General features: G+C 32.2%; 1 protein-coding gene across 4 annotated transcripts in view; it reads left to right on the forward strand.

Annotated features, from left to right (window-relative positions):
* Positions 1 to 22063, forward strand: part of LOC143193611 (LIM domain only protein 3) — a 145094-nt gene that overhangs the window by 64275 nt on the left and 58756 nt on the right. The window contains exon 1 of one of the 4 annotated variants that reach the window (XM_076399937.1): positions 17920 to 18044. The exons of the other annotated variants lie outside the window; for them this stretch is intronic. The gene's annotated coding sequence lies outside the window, so the exon portion shown is untranslated. Of the gene's footprint in view, positions 1 to 17919; positions 18045 to 22063 lie in introns of those variants that run through there. 4 annotated transcript variants of the gene reach the window in all.

A 22063-nucleotide genomic window follows, 5' to 3' on the forward strand; every position in this document is an offset into this window, starting at 1 on the left:
GTCCCAACAGTAATTGTTGTTAGTACCACGTATCACATATTAGTGCATATAAAATATTAGCAGATTAGTTTATAAATAACTAATTTAAGATCTTAGTGACATGATTCATATTATTAACACGAAATTACGTGTCATTTAGTATAGTATTGAAATATTAACGTGATTTTATAGAGCCATTGATATTATAGTTTTAGTTGAAGCTATAATAAGATGGTAAAATACGAAGATGATAGTTCTAGAACATTCCTGTTAATACAGCGTGTAGATGCAAGTATAATTTATAAGCGCATACTATCGAATAGCGGGAGGAATAAAGGAGTTATCTGTTGAATAAGACTTTTAATAATAATAATTAATAACCAATCTGAAATTAGTTATTTATTAACATTATAGGGTTAAAATACTACAACTTAATATTTAAAAAATTCACGGCAAATTTTTAGAAGTTGAGTGTTTATAAAAGAAAATTTTAGACGCCCCCCGTTATCATTCCGATTTTTCAATGTTCGTAAGCAAAGAAACGCAGAAAACAGTATTATCGGGCAACAGATGTTAACGAAGACTGTCTTGAGGAGGGAACGCCCATTAATTTTAATAAGAAAATTGATTTATGATGTATTTGAGACCGAGATGGAGATGTAAATTTGCTGGTTAAAGAGCTTAGCGAAATATGCAATCAATTTCAGTTCTTTCGCGTTTTTTTCTCTCTTTCTCTCCGTCGTTTCTTATTTTCCAGCCAATAAAAGACCTTTAAATTCAGCGAATTGTTTGCTATTGAATTAGGTTTATCGAGTTCGAGGTGGAGAGACATAAAAGAAAAAACTGTTTAGCGAATGTATTTAAATACTGAGTTAATTAAGTCTGTAATACGGGGTGTTTTTATTGAGTTAGTGTTTTTTTTGTGTTTGTTGGTTTTATAAAATATATTTGTTTCTTATTTAATACTGAATTTGTGTTGTTTCTTATAACTCTGACAATATTTTATTAGATAGTTGTTGGATGGAGCACAAATAAGTCTTTGCCTTTTTTTACTAATAATGTAGCCATTAATTGTGAAATAATGGTATCATCCGTTTCTTCAAAATATTGTGATATCTATACTTTTTTAAATTTTAGAGTCTGTTTTTTGTCGACTCTCATCATTAAGCTTACCGAGATCATTCCAGAAGATATCCGGTCATATCCAGCCGGGTTAATCGCGAGATTGGGATAATTTTTCTTGTCAGTTTTACACTATTGTCTAAGGACAAACACAAATGTTAAACTATCACAACCCGCAACCCGCGACTATCGCAACAGCAGGCAGTCCGTCCTGTCGTCTATACCATTGCGCCAATTAAGCCGGCTCATCCCTATTGAGTATTATTTTTCTATATAGCTACTATTTTGTTTACGTTGATCTTTTGAGATTATTGTATCACAAATTGATCCAATTTTTAGAGTCTTTGTTTTATATAAGATTTTGATAAGTAGAGGGAGCAATGTCCGGCAAATACAGTAGGTATGACCGGCCGACCGGCATATGGTCAAACGTTCTCATATTGCTAAATCAGTTTGTTCACATTTTCGCAAAACAATGATTATTTATTTCAATATTCAATTCAAATGTTATTATTTTTGTTTGTTAATATTTTTGCTTCTGCTTCTTCATATACTTACCTTCTTGTCGTCGATTGTTTGAGACGACTCTTAATAGTTTTCTTTCAAAATTGAAGAACATTATTGTTTTTATGATATTATTGTTTTATCAGTAACTAATTAAGATTGTAAAAACTGGGTTTTGAGTAGGTGTGGATGGCAATTTAGATAAAAGTTATTTGTTTCTAGTACATCTTATATTAGATGTTCAATATATTCTTAATTTATAAATTAATGTGCTCTGACGGCTTGGTTGGCGTTGGTAAAAGATAAAAACTGTTGTTGTTCTGTTGTACCTGCATTAATACATAAAAAAGACATGTAGGATAAATTTATCAGTAGACCACTAAAGTAAAATTAAGAGTAACACTTATACAGTATACAATTTTGCTTGGTTTGGTTGGCTCCAATCTTCTGATTTTATGGGCTTTGTCCAGTAGCTCTATTACTTCAACAATTCTGTAATTTAGTAAATTTATTTCATATTTTCTTGGATAACTTCATAAATACATTTAATTTCGAGGTCATCGTGTCGTTTTTCGCTACTTTAGCGGATTTAGTATAATTGGTAGCGATAAGCATTGCAATTAATCGCAGAACTTTGTTTTTGCAGCGTTGGATTACTAGTCGGTTTGATGTTTTAGTGCAACCCCATATTTGCATATGTCCTAATAGGCTTTATAATTGACTGATCCTTTGATTTTAGGTCCAGTTTGGGAATATACGAGGTCATCATGTCGTTTTTCGCTACTTTAGCGGATTTAGTATAGTTGGTAGCGATAAGCATTGCAATTAATCGCAGAACTTTGTTTTTGCAGCGTTGGATTACTAGTCGGTTTGATGTTTTAGTGCAACCCCATATTTGCATATGTCCTAATAGGCTTTATAATTGACTGATTCTTTGATTTTAGGTCCAGTTTGGGAATATACGAGGTCATCGTGTCGTTTTTCGCTACTTTAGCGGATTTAGTATAGTTGGTAGCGATAAGCATTGCAATTAATCGCAGAACTTTGTTTTTGCAGCGTTGGATTACTAGTCTGTTTGATGTTTTAGTGCAACCCCATATTTGAATATGTCCAAATAGGCTTTATAATTGACTGATTCTTTGATCTTAGGTCCAGTTTGGGAGTATACGAGGTCATCGTGTTGTTTTTCGCTACTTTAGCGGATTTAGTATAGTTGGTATCGATAAGCTTTGCAATTGATCGCAGAACTTTGTTTTTGCAGCGTTGGATTACTAGTCGGTTTGATGTTTTAGTGCAACCCCATATTTGCATATGTCCAAATAGGCTTTATAATTGACTGATTCTTTGATCTTAGGTCCAGTTGGAAGTATATTAACCAGTTCAATTCTTTGATTTTTAGTCTGAGGTGCTTTGCTTTTTATCTAAGGTGATGTGAAAAGTAGATGACATATTGATAGTTTCTGATTCATGAGTTTGATCAATTTGACTAAATAATAATAATAATTGGCATGTCTCCCAATATTTAATAATACCGTATAAAACAACTATCCAAACCAATTTAAAATAACTATATTATATAGCTTCATTTATCTCACTCCCCCGGTATCTTAAATTCGAAACTTGCCCGTATATTGATTGCATTACGAATTAGCGAAACAACAATCGCACAGCGGGCGGACATTCTAATTGGCCCTATTCCTATCAATTAAATTTCCAAAACAGGAATCGTTGCAGGAGTAAATAGTCTGATTAAAACTTAATAAATAATTGAAGCGGATTACAATCGTTCAATTGAACTAACAGACTGGTCAATAATTAACAAGCGGTTCCCGAAAGGGACTCGCTAAGTGATTAAATTGATCCTGGAGGACTGTGAAATTGGATTTCTGCATCGCGCATAGACTCGACCCGTTCTCGATTCGCTCGCCGTCAAGAACCCCACGATCCCCCCTCGCCTTCGGATCGCGAAGATGCCGTCGTGTTCGTGTTCTGGAAATTTGAAGTAATGTTTACAATATACTCGTCACTGAAAATGTTTATTTGAATATATTTTTTTATACATATCAAAAATGTCGAGACTTTATAGTACTCATGTTCAGCACAATATATTTTAATGTAAGTTTAAAAATAAAATAACGCAGCACCTGTTGATGCTTGATGCTTGCAAATGCCATCCAAATCGATCAAGGGTTTATACTTTTTATTTTATAGAGATATATTTTTTAGTAAAGGTTCTTTTAGTAAATATTCAATGTTTTTTTCTTTCGAAAATTGAATCTTTAATTACGTTGAACTTGTGATTATTTTTCTCATTTTTCAATAAATGTTCACCTACTAAATATATAAGTTAAAGTTGTATAAGTTATCAAGACAAATTGGCGCAATTAGTTTAGGGGTACTTCCACACTTTTGGTACAAATTAAGTAAAACCTTTTATATGCGCATTAATTAATTTAAGTAGAAATCCTTCATTACAGTCATACTATTTTGTTTCATGCTATGTATAATAATAAGCATAGTTGAGAAGTCTAACCATTCTAAGCGCAAATGCAATTATTTCATTTACAAATTACACAATTTTGTAAATAATTTTATTGTGTTAAAATATGACGTTATATATATATATATTATTGCTATTAGTATTTATGCCCCGTAGGTAGGTTATGAATAATTGACGCATAGTAGGTTTGATATCTTTGACGTATTCCACCTCAGAATAATTAACAACTTGTAAATAAAAACTATAAGGTCAGTGAATATTTAAGTTTGGTTTTCCATTAGAGATCGCTTAAGTCTCATATTTCTAGTAATACTTATTCAGTGAATCCATACTATAGCGCGTCTGAAAGATAACAGTTTGTAGATCATTCTACCGATAAAGATAATTAATATAAATTGTTGTACATTGATATTATGCAAAAATGAAGCATGGTAGCAAACATAGAGTAACAGAGAGAAAACTCAATAGGGGTCTGGAGAAAAGTTTCGCTACGTCCAATATCTAGATGGGGATTAGAATCGCTAGTTCATGTAATTTGATTGCTCAGTGTAAAACTCTTCCTACGTAAGCCACACTGAAAATGGCGCCTAAAATAAAAACAAGCGCACCATAGAAACAAAATGATCAATCATATCCCTTCATGGCTCTTAGCATAGCGATTTAAACAAGTAATAATTTCAAAGTAGTTACATCTGGATATTGGATGACGTTAAACATTTCTCCAAAATTGCCTATAAAGTTAAATCTCTATTTTGTCTGTGGTAATAAATGCCATATTTTAATGATACTATTATAGTGTACGCATACTATCAGAATCGGTTTGCTTGTTTGATTTTTAAATATGAAACTGGGCCTGATTAGCCAATCGTTAAAGGGGTAATGTGCTTTAAAATATCGAGTTATATGTCATCTCGAGTTATTATTACAGGACTGAAAATTGGCTATAAAATATTTCTGAACCATTGACATAACATTGGATATTAAAGAGAGCTTGATATTTGGGTTCCATATAAATTAATGGTGAAATATTTAATGGATCCAGTTTCCATTTGTGAATTGCTGCAGAAGTGAAACAAAATAGAGCCATCTTTTAAACAAATGATATTACGGTCAATGAATAGTAGATAACGAGGACAATGTACGAAAAAGATCATTGTCGAATCCTACGGAAGCTTCGCGGAAGTCCGCGTGATCGTTGATGGTGATGCAGTTTTGGTAGAATTTGATTCTGCTAACGTTAGATTACACATATTCAGTTGATTTCATAAAAATCGAACGATATTGGTTTGAATGTCCTAATGCATTTGCAGTAAAGCTTGGAACTTGGCCAGCATTTTTCTTCATATTCGTTTCTTCAAAATTATTTCAATGATGTAATGCTGGATATAGAGGAGCTCAGAAGCTGAATTATTATAATCAAGGTCATTGATCAAATCATATTGATTGAAACTAAAAGATATTGAAAAATTTATCATTGATTATTTTATAATATATAAATAAATTCGTTGATTGTGTAAAATAATAAGTCAGTGTTAATAAGAAAAACAATATTTCTATTTTCTACATCGTATAATCATCATTTTGAAGTAAAATACACGTATTGGAAACTGCAGCTTGTTAAAGAAGGCACAACTTCTGCCATTAAGACACGTAATTAAAATTAAGATTAGAAGACAGCATTTGACATATGTAATTTTTTCATATTTTGAGAATATTTGAATAAGCTAAAGCTGATAATATTTGTTATTTTCCCTTTTCTCGATCCAAAAGAGGATCCCGAAGATCCATCAAGAAATAAATAATATTTTATTCTGTAATTGTTCAATGTTGAATTTAAAGACAGAAAAGTATAGGTGCTATAATTATAAGCAAAGACATATAATTACAAGAATTTAATTTTTGTACTAATTCTATACGTGATTAAATTTGGTATACCCAAAATTAGAGGGAAATAAATTATGAAAGAACGTAAAACGTGGCCACTTACGGGTAGCTACTACCTACTTGAGCACGGTAGGTGGTAATGACAACTAGGGCGCAGGGATCGAGAGGAGGTCGGACGGCTATTAGCGTTCATAAGCTTTTTAAAATGTCCAGGAGGTCCGCAATTATGATATCGAATTACTAATTAAGCTAATGGGATTCGGTAAATAATACAAGGGCCCATAATAGCTAGCGCACGGCCTACTCTAATTCACGATCGACTCTAAATGGGTCCTGTATTTGGTCTGACGTATGACGGATAGGGGCAGGGAGGCGGCGGCGGTTAAGGTGTTGGGGATCGGGGGGTGGGGGGAGGATTGGTCGGTCGACTTAAGGGGCACCTGGGTAATACGGTGAATGAGAAGGGAAGGGTATAAACACTCCACAATATAAGGTTTCCAAAGTAAATTAGTTTAATCGCATTTTTTTAACATTTTTTCGGTTTCAGGTTCGACTCCTTCGCTAATTGAATTGAAAGGAGTGAGACGTAACCTGATAATCCCCTTAGCGTGCTAATTAATAACGTATTTTTTTACCTTGTAATTAGGGCTTGAAGTTGTTTGTAATGCATTTCAAAGTTGAAAATTAATTAATGTATTTTAAAGGTATTAAAAATACAAAATTATTATTAATATTGACATTTTTTGATTATTCATTATGTTAAATAAAATGTTTAACTAATTTTCATTTCAGTATTTCTATTTGCTCTTAAGTGAGTATATTAATAAATGAATAAAGCAAAAGATAATTAAAACCTGTATAAAAGTTTTTCATATATAGTTCAGTGTAGTTATTGCGTATATACAACTAACTAAACAATTAACAAAAAGTCTGTCTTTATATTATTACACACATAAATGTAGAGAAATTTAAGTTCGTTTATTTTATTGTACAGGTAAATTTATTATTAAGAAATGTTTACTAGTTAATGTTAATTTCTTATTGGTATTATTTCTTATTCTATTATTTGATTTCGTGTATTTCACAATGTCATAAAAAATAATGTATATTATGACGTTAACTACGTATATTACCATTAAATAATCTTTATAGTCGAAACATTGTAAAGTACCAGTATAATAAACAATGTTTGAAAATAGCTGGTTATTTAATTTTATCAATGACAATTTTCTTAACGCTTGGCCTAGATTTGATTGAGGTTGGGTGGGTACCGTTGAATTGCGAATCTTAACAAATATGTTCTTGTTAATAAATACATTGATTCTTCTTATTTTGTTTAAATTGTCTGGCTTTTTTATAATAATTCTTTAAGCTCTCGATTGGAATGAATTCTACAAATAATATAGAATCACTGTCTCTGTTTGTAATTATTGTTAATCACCTGTTACTGAGATTCTGACATTCCTGATTTCTCATTTATGAATCAGGGCGACAGTATGGTCCTCCTGCTGTTGCGATAGTTGAGCCTGTTAGTTGATAGCTGAAAAGGAATAACCATCCCAGTCACGCCAGTAGTCAGGCTGGGTAAGACAAGATGGATAAATAGATAGACATAGATAAAGAAAGTCTTGTAATTTCGTTCGGATGGATTTGAGAAGCCACATTATTTGGTTCCTGAACTTATTCATAGTTCGTTCGTATGTTTTATTTTGATTATTTATTATTTCAATATTATTTTTAATATATCGTAGTTAAGGAATACACAGTGTCTTAGAAAAATGTAAGTTATCTTGAAACTGTAATTACTTGATATTTTATAGAAAGGTTTTTTGCCCATTAATGTCGATATAAATGTGATGCCACTTTAATGTTTGTTTACCTAAAGGAATACAAGTCGCATTATTATCGAATACAATAGAAAAACCTTATATCTAGCAAGTCGAACGTATTAATCTACGACCGACCATTCGATGTATATACAAAATTTTTGGTAGTCGGTCGACGAAGAAATATTTTTGTTTGGGTCATAAATCTGTCCTTCGGGGCGTGTGGTTTCTATTAGAGGATGGTCCCGGTTCCAGCCACACCAACCTCTTTGTGTAAATTTATCGAAAGTGTTGATTAAATTACGTCTCTTCCTTCAGTTTACAGGGTGGTCTGACGACGTTTAATTTTTTTTTGCTGTAAAGTTTTCTAACAAGAAAATTCTCCTGTTTTTCCTATTAATTATACTCAGTGTTGCCATTTACCGGTGATTTTAGTGGTGGTATCTATATATGACTACTATGTCCGTTGAAAAATAACATATACATTATTATAATCCACACAATATATTTGTAGTCGCCTATTTCGTCTATAATTTTTTGCTTTTCAATTTTTAGACAAAATTGCGTGGTGTGGCCTGTACTGATTAAAAATACTGTTAATATTGATTATAATCAATGATAATTATTTTGTTCAAAACATTTCTCTACGCAGGTCATAATTTTTGGTTTGGTAGCTTTGAACGACGTTCATGTTTCTTTCTAACTTTGCTCTTGACTTGTGTTTTAATTATCACGCGTAGCAACAAATCCATGTTTTAAACATTGTGAGACAAAACCAGATTGCAAAGCAAGCAATTGTATCCAACCTATGATGTTTTACGTGTGGAGTTTTCAAAATATATGTATATTTTGTATGCAAAATCTGCTGAAAAAAGTTTTTTATGCCGAGAAAGTAACATCTCCTTGTTTAGCTGATGTGCTATTGATTTTCCTACATTCTTAATATTTTCTGCTACATGAAGATCATCACTACTAACACATAGAGTAACAGTTAAGTGTGTGCCTTCTATTGCTGGGTATTTGTCCAATAATTGCAATTCGAATTATTAATCATACAAAATACAATCATACATTAAATATATAATCAATTGTCTATTTTGGTCTCTATATTATTGATTATGATATAAATGACAAAAAAACGAACTGGAGGACCCAAAAAGTTTGAAGACAATGTATCCAAGATTTATTTTACTAAAATCCGGCTTAAACTTTTAAAGGCTTTCACATAGTTTAGCACTTGATAAATCAAATGGATCTATACATTTACGTTTGATAAGAGAGATCCAAAAGGCTGGAAAATGGCTACTAGTTTTGTTGGTTGTCCGGCAAAAAAGAAAAAGTTTTCTCTGGCATTTTGTGACTGGCAATGAAAAGTGTATCTATTACCACAATTCTAAATGCAAGGAAATCTTGTGTCAGCCTAGAAAATCAATGCACTTCCACACCGAAGCGGAGTATTCATAGGCATAAAGTTTTGTTGTGCATATGGTCAGATTAGTAATGTTTAGTGTATGTATGTGTAGCTGCAAAATTTGAATGAAAGTGTTACTGCAGATATTTACCAAAGTTTTTTCAATAAATTCAACAACGTATCAGCAATATCGAGTAATAGATACAAGTCATACTTTAACGTGAAGACCCTTGGCCACACGTTGTAAGAGATATGAAAGATACATTGTTGCATCTTGAATGACAGGATGATGCAGACATAGCGCATTGTGATTACCACTTGTTCAGAGCGATGAAGCCTGTCTTGGTCGCTAAACGGTTTCGTAATGCTGAAGAAATGCTAAAATTGATCGCTGTCATACCAACATCGTTATTTCGACACGTTGCTAAAAGGATTGGGAAACGTTGTCGAAAGTGACGAAAAATATTTTTATTAATATATAGTATAAGTTTTTCTCCATAAATACTTTTTGAAAGTGAAAAAATAATCGGAGTACATGCAACCACCAAGGACAAGTCGATATTTTCATTTCTAAATGGTTTATATCAACATGTGCAAGCGCTGTTCGCAAAAATATTGCAATTGTAAGTTTCCATAAGTAGGTTAACTCGAAATTGTTTAAATATAAATTGTGTTTCATGAAGCTACATCGTCGTCATAGAATGAATGACATTAAAAATAAGGCTGTTTCAGTGCCATCGCTCAAGAAAATTATGAGTTACTGCCTTCCGCACCCAATACGTTGTGTTAATTACACTATTTCGACATTTGTTTATTTGAACGCTATGTGATAATTTCGTTACAATAACCAGATGTCTTTTATCTTGTCCACCTTGTATGCTACCGTCTTATGTATACATATAATTATTTAACAATAACATGTCTAAATACCTTCCTAGTTTGTTTTTTCTAATTACACTATTTATACGTTCCACTTCAATAAATATTTTAACACTGCCTAGGCCGAGACTTAAAAATAATGCCCTCTCGTCATATTTACTTAGCTAGGGAATTAAAACAAATCTTTCAGTTTATTTGGAGGTAATGGAGCTTTTAAGAGAAAAATGTTATTTTTTAAAATAAAGAATGGCTTGATTACCTGCAAAGGTTTTAATTGTGTTTATACTGATGAATTTTCCGGTGTTACTACAGAGATTATTCATTTGAAGATAAAAATAAATATATCTTGTTAATAATTATTTAGACATTTCGTAGAGTTACTTTTATTTTTTATTTTAATTTTATTCTTAATAAATTACAGCTAGTGACTGTGAGGGTGGATTTTATATATAATTGTGAATATTAATTATTTATGAAACATATAGATTAGATTTTATAATATATATTTGGTATATTTAGACTTTATAACCGATGATCGTTGTGCTTATTTTGTTGTCTTTCTGTTTTCATAATATCCATTAGATTTGAGTTGCCATTTTTCAACTTGAAGCATTTTCGGTTTTCATGGCATTCTTGGTAAACTCTAAAATGCTTGGTTTATTGTGTCACCACTTCTAAAATGTTGAACCCTGACAGTTAATGTTTCAATAATTTTCATTGACTTACTTTTATCCTACATTAAAGACAGTTGATGAATGGGCCTCTGGAAATTGTTTAGAATTATTACTAGAATATGATTGAATAGTTACGTTTCATAAATTATATAGCTTAAAAACTTGGAGCTAACTAATTCAACTGCGGCCGTAAATAAATATAAACTAGTGTGCTAAGTTGGGAAATCTGGAAAGAAAGTTAATATAAGAATAAACCTGATACCAATCAAAAGATCACATTTCAAATATAAATTGCTCTAGTGATTAGTTTTCAAGATAAAAATGTCTTTTATTTGAAAAAATAAAAAATCACATCAGGCTATAGATTAAAAAACTATATAACTTAATATAGACCTAATATCAAACAAATTGATTTATCAGTAAATTATAAGGCTATTTGGACCTATAGGGTGTTCTTCGATTATTTACCAATGCTTGTTGTTACGTAACCAACGAAGACCTGTATCACAGTCTACTAATGGATCTACAAGGTTATGTAATATTTCGTCTTAAAACATGAAATAAGGTCACTACATCATAGCAACGTGGAAACAACAGAACAATAACACGTAGGAAAGGAGAATATTCAAGCGAACCAAACCAAATGAACTTACTATGTATGAACTGAACTATTAGTAGTTAGTATCATTAGTGTGTAGTCTATTTAAACCACGTGCTCTGAATTGATTGATTACCCAACAGTGTATGAATGGATGTTGAAAATCCTTTAAATAGCTGCATATCTTTCAGCTTTTTATAGATACTTTCCAGACTAAAGATTGTCTCTTAAATAATTGTATTAAATTATGTTTCGATTGAACAAACTACATACTGATTTTATACATGTCGTATATTTGATCTCTGATACAGCTGATACAGGCTCATTCGAATGAGAATGAGAAATTGATTGATTGAAGAAATGAGATGGAAAATATTGTCTGACTGTAAAATGAAATTGCAACTTTCGACAGGCACATATTGATGATGCGAGTTTACTGCTATTTTGTATAGACTGTATCAATTTTTCTGTTTTAGGGTAAATTAGATGGCTCGGTGAATGGAGGTAAAACAAAATGAAACAGTGGTGTTTACATTATGTGACTGTTATTTTTTGAAGTAATATAAAAATATGGAAAATGTAAAATAGATAAAACGGATGGCAGCGGTGTTACCTGGTGACAAGGCTTGGGCAGGAATGAATGGAAATACCCTTCAATAACATCCCAGATAAACGTCTCGGGGTTGCCAGCTATTCGTTATCGGGTTCTAGTTGGCGCTGCTGGCACCCCGCCCGTGTTCAACATCTGGGATTATATTTCTGGGTATTTTGTAAACCGTTATTCCACTATGTAAAATTCGACATGCCTCTCAAGGTCGCTACACTGTTAACTTTAGTTTCAGTAGTCTAATTTAAATTTAATTTTAATTTGGGAAATATATACTAAGGTATTTATTCAGTCGGCAGTCACCCTGCCCGCATTGATGCAAGTACAACATAATGATACTAATACAGTAGTGTGTAAATTAAGATCGTAAGGATATCTAATAAAACATGTAGTACGCAAACCTGAAAAAGGATTATCTTACTCAAATTGGCGTTAATTAATAATAGTTTAATAAATAATAATAATGTTCTTATTGTTGACATTATACTTCAACACTGACGCTTCAAGAATTAAGCAACAGTTGTTCCACCCGATATAATAACGTACATGGTTAAAGTGAACTTTAAACAGCAGGATAATTGTAGAAAATAAATAAACAAGGAAAGAAGGCCTAGGAACATTGCTCTTGGGAATCTTTCAACTGAATGAGTCTTGTTAAACCGCGCACGTTACTCGATAATGTTACTTGATATTAATTTAATAACGTCGCGTAGTGAATTCAATTAGGACATCGGTGAATTAACTCGTGTCTGGCTGGTGCCCACGCGCACGTCTCTGTTCTCCATCAACTGGCAGCCAATTAATAAACGCATACGTATGTAATAAAGTTCTGCTAATTAGCGTGACACGCTGTGTAAATAATATCTAAACTAATTAAATAATTAACGGACTGGATCGGCTTAAGATGAGCAATTATTTACTCCAATTACCGCGAAATCTGAGGTCAGCTAGTTAAGACGGACTGGTCTTTTGTTCTCTGTAACTTGTGTATAATCGATTTATGCCTTTTTTTGTAATTTGTAGATTGTTGACAACGAACGTAACTGTACTTATATCATATTTATTTTTAAATAATGTTTATGTATTAGTTAAGCCTATCAAAACTAATAATAGATCAATGATGTAGCAAGATTAGGTTGTTTTTAAAAAATGGTATTAATTAAATAACATTATGTCGATTTTTTATTGTGGAGGTTATGTAAAATTATCGACTCTTTTCTAATTAAGACAAGTTAAGTCTATTTTTTTACAAATACACTGTAATTGACCATATGATTTCAAGCAGCAGATTAAAGTTTATGCTATAACCTCACTATCCTCCTCCAAAAAAGCGTCTACAGCCTCTTGTTACACGTAAATATTAATCTAAACTTGATATAGAGATGTTTGATCTTACCAAAATCCTGGAAGAGCCAATGACTTCGAATATTCCTTACCTTAAGTGTTTTGGTGTCACAGCAGGACTGTTCTAACATCCGATACGCTGCATTAATTGGCTTAGTTAACACATAACTACAATTTGTCAGTACTATTCTGACGACTAGACTGCTTTATTTCTCTGTTGATTAAGTTTTTACCCTCCTAAAGGGTTATTTGAGTTTATTTATTCTACGGTTTAATACAATAATGGATACTGAACTAGTTTTATCATTTTTCACCGCCAAATAGTTAAAGAAATGTAAATGATCTAATATCTGAATTATGCTACGGTACAATCCTGTTTAAAAATGTTATATACAAATCTTATATATTCTTTTCAAAAAGTTTGTTCTTTCCTTCAATAAGTATAAGTAGGGTATTTAATTTATAGGGTATAATATAGGTTTCTATGTAGGTATTTTTAATTATTATTGCAACATTTAATATTAAAATCAGTTTCACTGCTTGGTAGGCTTGTATTTTTCTATTTCAGTTTTCATTTTTACTTTAAATTTGAAATACTAGCTACAAAACACTTCAGTGTCAGGCATTTGAAATATGAATTGCAAATTAATTTTTTAAGGAGTAAATGAAATACAAATACTAAATATGTAATTATGCTTCACTTACGTATTTTGTCACAAATACATCAAATTCTACCAAAGCCTGCATATAAGTGATTTTATCAGTGCGAAAATGTTGCTAATGTCGAAACTGCACTGCAACATTGACACTTTAAGAATTGTGTATTTTGGAACCAATTTTGTCAAGTAGTAGACCAAGATTGAGCCACGTTTAAGTAGTGAACGGTTTTCGGTGAACACTTCTTTACTGTGACATGCAGGTCAAAGTCAAGCAGAAATAGTAGCCGAGCAAGCGTGGTTTGTATATTCCCAACAAATCATTTATTTTACAGCTAACCCTGCTGTATTACTCAACAAATCTATTATATTGAAATTGAGATTGAAAATATTGAAATATATCTCTAAAACTTGCAACTTGAATCCTCGTTTTATTAACATTGGAATTATGATACTAGGCAATTAGTATGGTAGACATAAGACTGTTTTTCCGTACATAATGCTATGATTTTTAGGGAGAGTATCACAAAAAGAGAAATCATATCTATAATATGTTAAGTGGTTGCATGTACTCTGACGATTTTTTCACCTTAAAGAAGCGTCTTTTGGGACAAGGTGTATCAATATATATTAATCATTATATTTTCCATCATTTTCCTCTCTATCTGGCAATAATGTTGTACCGTGTCGAAAAAAAGGCTGTTATTTTCAATATCCAGTTACTCGATACTTTGTGTCAGCCAGCCCATTCTGCATCGATTTGAACAAGTAGTAATCAAAAGGCGATAGGTCTGGAGGGTACGCCTCGTGTGGCAGAACTTCTCATTCGAACTGCAATAGAACTTTTGCAACATGTGGCTGAAGGTTATCATAATTTTTTTACGTCTATTACTGGCTATTACGGGTCTCTTTTGCAACAGTACGTCATTCGATTTATTCAATTTACATCGGTATATATCTGCAATAATAGTTTCATTCGGTATCAGCAGCTTGTATAGACTAGCCCTTGCTGATCTCACCATATCCTCAGTAAGGCTGTATGTTCATGAATATTCTAATTTAGTATCGATGTGGATGACTCTCCTAGACTAACTCATGTCTTAGTGAACTCAGGATTCTTAGATCCACAAGGCGTCAAAGGAAATGCTTCCATTTTTGGAGAAGTTCAAAATGGCATTTTTATTCAATTCAACTAGTACGGATATTCTAGCCTTTTTCCTCTTTTTAGATATTTTTCATCGCATGTAAATGCCTGAAAATAGTTTATCCATCAACTCTAGACTGTCTGAAATCCATTTGAGAATTTTATCTGGGTTTTCGCCCAATAAGTGTTGCAATTCGTTGTGCTTTTGGTCCTCCAGGTGGTTCTTTGCTACTGACATCGAGATGACTACTTTAAAATAGTACTTATTTAATAATTGACATATGTCGGAGTAGCATTATCATATGTTTCAGCAATAAATATCCCTCATCAAAAGATACGTAAGCACCCAATTTTCGTTAAACAGATAATTTCATTGTGATTATTTTTTTATCTAAAATTATGTTCTAATCGTACATATTCTAACCGGATTCCGGGAGAAGAGATTGATAGTTTTTCCAGTCGATCTTTTTTTTGAATCTTGTGAGTGAGATTTGAATGGTGGCGCAGTTCCCCATTTTGAGAACGACCGGAGTATGGAGAGTCTAGTTTCTCAAGGACGTGAACTTCGGAAAAGGTGATTTACGTATTGAAGAATAAATATAGCGAGGAGTCTTTCTGCGCTTTGAAAAACTGAGCTGGGATGGTGGATGGATTCATCTGGCAGGACAAGATCGTAGCCCAAGTCTTCACTTAGGGTTACGATGCTGTTGTCTGCGGCATTCCCTCTGGAGCACCCCAGAGCGTTGAAATCGCAACGTATTATTTTTGGAAATTTTTTCCGTGACGAGTGATCGATATAAGCTGTTTGCATTTCATACCATCAGTATCAGAGATTTTGGAGCAGCAATTCTGAAGATTTGAAAGGCTGCTGGAGGTTAAAAATGGGTATTTTGTAAAGTAATTTTTACATTGATTAGGTTAGATTTTATGTAGCATATGAAATTAGTTTCCCAAAGAATAGTAAAAGCTGATAAAAACTAATCTAATTTAACGCAAATCTAGGCAGTGCTTTGTTCACTAATTGGAACAAAAAGATCCGGTCGACTCGGGGGTGGGTGGGTCGTGGGCTAGCACAACGGACGCCGTCAGTCAGTCGGCGGCGTCGGCTTCGAATTTGAAGCGGCCTAAAATTGCGGCCGGCCCGCCTGTTTACTAATAAAACATATCGGTAATTAAGCGTCGCTAATTTGGTAATAAGCATCACAAACACGGGATTCAATTAATGTCAGAGAGCGTGCGGCGGAAAGCCGAACTGGACCGGAGTGGAGCGCAATAATGAGAAGGCCGGAATGAAGCCGGACGGAATGCGGTGGCTGACGGGGAAGCAATGGGGGAGGGTGGAAGGTTGACTAGCCGAGGACGAAACGGGAGTTGGGCGAAAAGGACGAGCCAGCTGATGAGTCGATACAGGGCGGACACTGGATATTTAGTTGTTAGTAGTGAAGTTATTTTCGGTTTCATTTAATATTTGCTTTATTTTGTCATAAAGAAGCGTAAATGATTTTTTATTTACTTATAATATATTTATTAAAATAATAAGTTCACCGATTTTTATGAATTATATATATTTTCTTTAAGCTCTACGAAATTAATGTTAGATATTAAAGATTTAGTTCTTATAAATTCAATCCTTTGTAATATGTAATTGCAAATTATTATTTTCAATTACTATGTTGACATCTTTCACCGGAAAAATTATATTTGATATAGATAACTAGGCCTTCTTATTTTTATATATTTTCATAAAAATGCAAGAATTATCAGTTATACCATGAAGTTTAGTGAATACGATGGGTTGGGTAAGACTTTATATTATATATATTATTTGTTATTTAGCGACTTATAACGTAGATTTATTTAAATAGGATTCTAGTGTATAACAGAATAAATATGTATAAAATAAATATACAATACAAAAACAAATTGTATAAATAAAACACTAACAAATCAATATATAATATGAGATACAATATAAATTTAAAACTAAAGTCTAATATATATAACATAGGGACAAAATATAAAAATATAGACAAAATGCATAAATTTGAATGCAAAAGCAAATATAAAATAACAATGACGTAAATATAGTTCCTAAGTAAATATAGTATCAATACATTCAGACAAAACAGTAGATAAAATATAATGTAAATATTATAAAGATAAAATAATTAGATTTTTCTAATTAGTAAAATTAAATATTATATAACTTAGGGCTTCGGATGATAGCAAAACGTGTTGCACTTCTTTTTTTTTTGCGAGTCCACAATGATCACACAAAGGAAGAACATCGGCAGTCATAAAATCAATATAAAATTAAATATAACCATATTGGATTTAGCACTTGATTGTAAATCATAATTTTATGTATTAACATATTTGATTTTCTTTCAAGCCACTATAATTAAGTTCGACTAATTTTTTTTAATAGGCTCCTTCTATTTTCTATATATACAATTGCCATCCAAATCCTTACTTAAATATTTGGTACGATTCTTACAGTAGCAGTACCACAGTACCCCATAGTTGGATTCCATATGACCAAATGGGCTTGAGTATAGACTCATACAGCAATACTTTGTTATCTAATGATAACTTGGATTTGCGCCCGATGAGTCAATACATTTGATATATTTTCAGATGAAGTTGTTTTCGTTGTGTATGCGACGCATACCAAGATATTTAACATCCTGTGCGTGGGGGAGTTGACAATGATTGAAATTCACTGGTAGACATGTTATTCTATCGTTCATTGATGCTGTGACTGGATCTTTATGAGATGCTAAGATTGTTGTGTCGTCTGCGTATGTTACTATAGTAGTTATTTTTGTGGTGGGTAGATCGGCTGTATATAGAAGATATAGTATTGGACCCAATATACTAACTTGTGGAACTCCTGAATGTATTGGATGTAATTCGGTATGATAATCGCCTTGTTTTAAAGTAAAATGTCTATCAGTGAGATGCGATTTTAGTAACTGATAGTCCGGATGAGGGAGAAGTTTCTTTAATATAATCTGCAAGCCCGTATGCCATAATTTATCGAAAGCCTAAAATATGTCTAGGAAAGCAGCTGAACAACATGTTTTGTAATTTAAGTTTATAGAATATCTGAAACATATTATTTCGTTTTTATCGTGTCTTTCTTTTGTGTATTTATATTTTAAGCACATTGGTTGATATAACTTGAAGCTCAAAGTACCATTTATGAATTAATAATTTGTCTATTGGTTAATTTTAAGCTATATATTTTTTAGACAGTGACACATTTTGAAACAATATAATTGTGTTATATTAAATTGAGTATATTTGTCGTTTAATTATCTAGGATAAAATTATAGGGTGAATTACATGTATTGTTGCATTGAAGAAAACACAATTTTTGATTATTAATTAAAATATAGGTACTGACTTATTATCTTCGCCCAAAGGAGCATCAGAATATCATCAAACATTTTCGGTATCAAGGCCATCATTCAATCGCTAGACCTCAACATAAATAAAGCAACATATATGGTGAGTTTTAAAACAGAGACTGAGGTGTAGACTTCCATCTTGAACATTAGTGAATCAATTAGCAGATGTTTTGGTACAAGAATGGGAGAACATTTCATTGGAAACTGTGTATATACTTGCTAATTTATTCGGCAAAGGATTACAGCTATTTTAATTGCAAATTAACCTTATTCATAAGAAAATATTGTGTATATATTTATATTATTTTGTCCATCCATAGTATCTGAAGTAATTACAAAATAGCTACTGTTCTATTCTTTTTCCTTATGATTTCAGGATATTGCCTTTTTGCACAAACTAGAGCGTTATAGAGAGTATTAAAAAGACACATCCATTAATATTTATAAGAATTTAGATAAGAATATCACAAAAATCAAAATAGATTTTTTCTATTGCACTCCATATCTTTCTGCTTTTATTTTAATGAGTATATACACTTAGTAAGGAATTTGATCAATTCATCGTTAGTTTTTTTTTGATGTGCTAAATTCATTTTGGACGTGGATTATTTTCAAACTAGTAAAACAGTAGAAAATTAATCAATGTGTACAGAAAAATAAAGTCATTGTTATAATTAAGACACATTAACTTAAAAAAAATGTCATTTCCATGAACTTATTGAACATCATAATATATATAGCAAAGCCTTTCGAAGAGCACTATATTTTGTGTAAAAAATAGCTTTAATATTTCAAACGCTTTTCTCCAAGACAGCGAAAAAATACGATTTATTTAATTTAGAAAACAACATCGACCCTAAATAATAGGAATTGGCCATTTACTATATTAGAAATAAGAATAACGCGATTTGCAATAACAAAATGGACGGAAACGTAGTCATCAATAGTAGCAGAGTCCCTTCTATCACTATCTGTAAGTAATACACTTAGAAGGCCGCGTGCATATATCAAAGAATTCCGCCCATTATACAAATTGACTACAGTAATCAACTAAGCGAATTGGATCTTCCGATGGAACGGAATTCGTCTGTATATGAAAGCTCTAGGATCTTTCAAAAACACAATAATACTTTTCGGGGTGGATTTATTGTATCGTCGTATCGCATTTCATATTTTAAAAATTGCTTTGGCCTCGTATTGCGAACGGTTTTAAATTATTTCTAATAATATTATCGATTTGTGTAAACAAACAGGGGGAGTCGGTGTAGTTTCTTCGTTTTACTTTGAGCTGTCGGTCAATGGATACTTTTTCTTTGCTTTTTCAATAAATGTAATGTTTCAGTAATGTATGAAAAAATGTGTATACAAAAATAGAATATTGTAGGGTAAAATATCTGCTAAATATACAGGGGATACAAAGGGATAGACAGAATAATATGAACACTTGATTTACTAAATATGTACTTATTAATCATGTGTTGAACCACCATTTTCTTTTAAAATAGCTCAAATTCTTCGCGGAATAGATTCTTAGAGTGCCTGAATAGTTTCGAATGGAATGTTGTCCTATTCTTTTATCAAAACATCCACCAATTGCTTCAATGGTATTGGAGAAATCTGCTCTAAAACTACCTATAACGGATCAATTATATTGAGTTTTGCTTTTTCTGATACAGTAAATTAATTTTTCCTAGGATTGATATTCAAACAATAAGATTTTCCTTTTAGTTCGCCAGAAGTGGCTTTCTTTCTACCTATAACGGGGAAATCAATATATCCCAGATATCATGAGGATTAAGCTTGGATGATATCGATGACTACTCTTATATATTCTATGTCTTAAAATGTTGATTATGAATATGACTTTTATCCTATCCTAAATTCCCAACATTATAATTCGTTTTTTCAGTTTTATTAAATCTACTACGGTAGGCACCAGGTGGTGTTTGTATTAGTGTCATCAACAGATAGAACTTTTGATTTTGTTTGGCTTCTTTGTGCATTCTTTGCTCTGTGGCTGTGCTATTTGCGGGACAAGGCCTTGCCTTCTAAATACCTTGTCATATTTGTTGGTCTAGATTGATTTATGTACAGGTTTTAAATAATTTTTTTAAGCTATTATCATTTTATTTGAATTGATACCGCTGATCCAGGCATTTGTCTGATATGTAATTCTTTAATTTTACGAAATAACTAATTACGAAAATAATATATTTGAATTTAGGGATTATGTGTATTTTCTAAGATGCCTTAAGGGAAATTTTTTAATTGTTTAGCTTGCTTCGTGAATGTAACGAATTCGCGGTGCATGGGGGTATGTTAATGTGCTGCCTCTTGAGAATTTATCTATGGAGCGTTCATTGGGAGCGGACTGTGTTAATGTTCATAGATTTTAGAAAAACGGCGATTTGGCGACGATTTGGTTTTTGTTAGGTTTTCGCTATTTACAAGATGAGCCTTATATTCTTCTCTTTTGAAAATGTGTGAAGAAGTTTTAAGACACTGGAATTACACATCTATAAGATCAGTAAAAAACGTGAAGAGTATTAATTAGTCTGTTCCTGACCATCCTAGCCTTCGAATCTAAATAATTACATTTCGGGTTATACAAATATTGAAAGCAGCATCACAAAACAAATTCAATTAGTGTAACAATTAAACCAGCCGAAAAGATTGAGATGTCTGATCAATTATTTGTCCTTACTTTTGAGGAAAGACGATTATTTTTACTTAATTATTTTAAAAGTCAGTCCAGTAAATATAAAGATTCTTTTGAGGTGTCTTGTACTAAAAATGGACATGCCTTTCTGTATAATATGAAGAGATTAGTAGATTCGAGTTTATTGGAATTAACATGCTTTTAATTAAGCAATAAAAAGGCAGAGGAGGGTCAATTTCAAATTCAGGATTAATTTTTCAGTATATATTATATTAGTGTTGATATATTGCACATCTGAATATCGATCTACATAAAATCGATCTATTATTATACAACGTCAAGAGATTAATACGTCATCAAACCCATTAAAGCTATTATTAAATTACTGCAACTAGAACAACTTTCTGAAAATACATTACAGTGACATTTTAACATATATTGTTCGTCACGATCACTTAGGTTACATCCACTCGAAGACCAATTGCCTGTTAATCACGAGACATTCAGACGGTCTTATTCAAGACAAGAAAACACGCGAACCCCACTGAAAATCGGTTGGGCCCTAACTGCAGCTTGTCATTATCTCTTCCCGTTTATTGTCTTGACGTTAATTTAGGCCACAACTGTTCGCTCAAGAAACGCTATCGAACAAAATAAAAGCCTCTTTGCCCGTCTTCCGCCATCCTTCTTTGACTACTCGAAAAAATCTTCCTGCCTCTCGCTTCCCTATCCCCCTCCGCCGCCCAGTTCCGGCGTTTCTGTGTTGTTTTTTTTTCTGTTGTCGTTTAACCCATCCATTCCCTTTCCAAGTCGCCCCCGTACCTTTTTCATTTGGCTTTTTAATTATTTGCGAAAAAAGGTTT

The sequence above is a fragment of the Rhynchophorus ferrugineus genome, unplaced genomic scaffold (genome assembly GCF_030347505.1).
Source record: "Rhynchophorus ferrugineus isolate W39M unplaced genomic scaffold, kcgeb_rfMv2 rfM3, whole genome shotgun sequence".
NCBI lineage: Eukaryota > Metazoa > Arthropoda > Insecta > Coleoptera > Curculionidae > Rhynchophorus > Rhynchophorus ferrugineus.